Here is a 2930-nt window from a genome sequence, read left to right as displayed (position 1 = left end):
CTAATTGGCAGGAAAAAATGGCTGACAAGAGCCTCATTTCAGCAACTTCAGTGGGTAAAAATCTTCCTTTTATCCTAGAATCTACATATCTCAGTAAAAGACTGAGATTGACACGAATTGGGCTTGATCAATCACTGCTGCCAGAGAAAGTGGGATATTTTCCTTGGCAAAACCTAAATCACAGGCCTACCCAGATTTGCTAGAATCTGTTACAAGAAAAGGAGAAGAAAGAGAGGACAGATTAGGAAAAAGTAATTCCCACAGACTATTAATTACATCTGCTTTTCCTACTCACTAGGGACTAGTGCAGAGTATGACAAGCATATTTTCTCAAGGGTCAGATTGTAAATGTTTTTAGGCTTTGTAGGCCACATACTATATCTTCTACTTCTTCTTCATTCTATTTTTCTTTTCCTTGCAATCCTTTACATAGGTGAACACCAGTTTTAGCTGATAGGCCATACCAAAAGAGGCCTCAGGCTGACTATGGTTTGGCTGGCCAGTTTTCTGAGCTCTGGTTTAGTGAAGTTAAATAGGGACCCAAGACTGAGCCATTTTGAAACACAGCATGCTACAGTATCTTAGGATCTAGTCAACTACACACTGGGAATGTTCAAACCTGTAGCTAAATTCATTAACTGAAATAAGGTAGATACTTTAGTAAGCAAGGCAAGAGGAAACTAACATTGGAGTGCCTTATTGGTGTGAAGTGTCAAGCTAGGCACTTTATATAACATAATCTCATTGAGTCTTCACAGTAATTTTGTGAATCAGGTACTATTATTATTCTTGTCTGAGAGATAAGGAAACTGAGACTGAGAGAAAAGTGACTTGTTGAAGTCTGCCTAGCCAGTAAGTGCCACAGCCAGCTTCAGACACAAGTTTCTCTGGTAACCAAACCAAAATACTTTACAGTAATTTTAGCATGTCAACTGCAGGTTCTGTGGTTGGTGGGTTGGGGAGGTGGTTCAGTCTAGCAGCAACATCAACAGCAATAGTTGATACCTCCCTAGGGTCGCAAAAGGATGGTAGTCATAATTATCTTTGGGCATCACATCTGTTTCAATGAACTCACCTGGTATTTTTACAGTTTCTTATATTAGACTGACTTTTAATAACCAGCATGGAATACCTTTTCCCAAAGTAATGCTAGCCAAAGGCCATAGGCAAGGTGTTTTAATAGATAACAAAGGATAGTCGCTTCAGTGTTAATAGAATTTTATTCCTTCGAGCTCCTATGGTTGTGTGCTATGTTGATTTGTGGATAGGGATATTTAACCCAAAGTAGATTTTGAAACAGCAGAATATTGTTTTGATGAAGGAATATAGTGAGGTAGACCCCTTCTTTCTGTTTTTCTGCTCCCCTAAATAAGAGAGAACTTGAAGTAGATAGCAGATTCACGTTATGTTTTCAGGAGTGTCTTCTTTTGACAATGATAAATTTGTAGCCTTTGAAATATATCCTTCCAAAAATAAACCAGCACATATCTTCAGAAGTCATCTGACATTGAGTTTTCTGCTTTATCTTTTGAGGTCTGGCAAGTGCCACTAAGTGAAGAAAATGAAGAAAACTTATTTACTGTGTATCTACTATGTGTCAGGTGCTTTCCTAAAATAAGTTTGTAAGTTAGGTAGTATGATTATCCCATTTTAATTTTAATGATTCTTAGTGTATGCTAAGCCTTTCACACCCCCATTTATGAAGAAGTTGAGACTCAGAGAAAGGAAGTGACTTTTTCAAGGTTACACAGCTTAGCAGATCCAAGATAATGATCTCAAGCTAGACACACAAACTCTGCTCTTTTCCCAATAATATACCATACTACAAGCAATTGTTCTCTGGTCCTTACAACTCCTGGACTAAGGCAAGAAAGAGGGTTTATATGTATGAAGTTTCAACATTAGCATTTTGGCCTATGGGGGTTTCTGGAGTTCTCCATTATAGGGATTTGGAGTACAATGAATCATAAGGCATTTTTTGGCATGTAACATACCTTTTTTAAAGATCTATTTATCCCCTGTAAGCTAATGTTTTTGCCCACAACACGCCATGCAAAGTAACTGGCCCTAGCCCACCCCTTTCCCCTGACTTGGTCCTCTCGCAATTCTCATGTCTGTACTTATGGTGCATCCCAAGGTGAAGCCTGTAAAGTTTCTCTTGGGAAATGTCCCAGTCCCTTCCCTTGGGCCTAGAAAAATAAAATTTTATTTTAAGGTGTATTATGCATAAATAAAAGAAGCAGAAATAGAGGGAAGGAATATGAATGAGTATATGCAATAATAGATAATAGCTTGCTTGCTTTTCTCTATATATAAACCCTATAGTTTACTTTTGCCTGTTTTTTAAAGTTTATGTGAATGGATTCACATGCTATGTTTTCTGTTCTTGTCTCATTTCTTTCACTCAATATTATGTGTATGAGATTCATTGAATATATATGCATTCATTCATGTTGCTAATCATTTTATTGTACAAGTATAGAGAAGTATAGCATATTTTATGAATTTATGTGTCCTCCTTACATAAGGGCGATGCTAATAATCTATTCATGTTTTCAATTTTAGTTTATGTGCGGTGGAAGTGAGCATGAGCATTGGTTTCTTTTCTGTAAAGTGGAGATAACAGAACTAGCTAACTCATCAGTTTGTTGTGAGAATTAAATAAGACAGATATAAGTTTAGCATTCATAGCATCTGGTTGGTTTTTTTATTATTTCCACAATGAGAGGCTTTAATGTACAGAGTAGGCGGTTTTGGAGCCACAGATACTTGACATTGATTTCTAGTTCCATTGTTTCTTTCCTTTCTCAAGTATCAGTTTGCTTGTCGGCAAATAGAAATGAGTAATATTCCACAACCAAGTTTTGTCATAGGAGTCCTGCTAAAAATGCAGAATATCTGGCACATGGTAGGCACTTGGTATAGTTTCT

General features: G+C 37.0%; 1 non-coding gene across 1 annotated transcript; it reads right to left on the bottom strand.

The window, feature by feature from the left end:
• Positions 1 to 2482: 2482 nt before the first annotated feature.
• Positions 2483 to 2589, bottom strand: LOC119622505 (U6 spliceosomal RNA). The gene has a single exon (XR_005239120.1). It is a non-coding gene; the product is annotated as a U6 spliceosomal RNA (small nuclear RNA).
• Between the last annotated feature and the right edge of the window lie 341 nt (positions 2590 to 2930).

Source organism: Chlorocebus sabaeus, chromosome X (genome assembly GCF_047675955.1).
Source record: "Chlorocebus sabaeus isolate Y175 chromosome X, mChlSab1.0.hap1, whole genome shotgun sequence".
Taxonomy (NCBI): Eukaryota; Metazoa; Chordata; class Mammalia; order Primates; family Cercopithecidae; genus Chlorocebus; species Chlorocebus sabaeus.
Note: the sequence above shows the minus strand (reverse complement) of the source record. Positions and strands in the feature narration are given on the sequence as shown.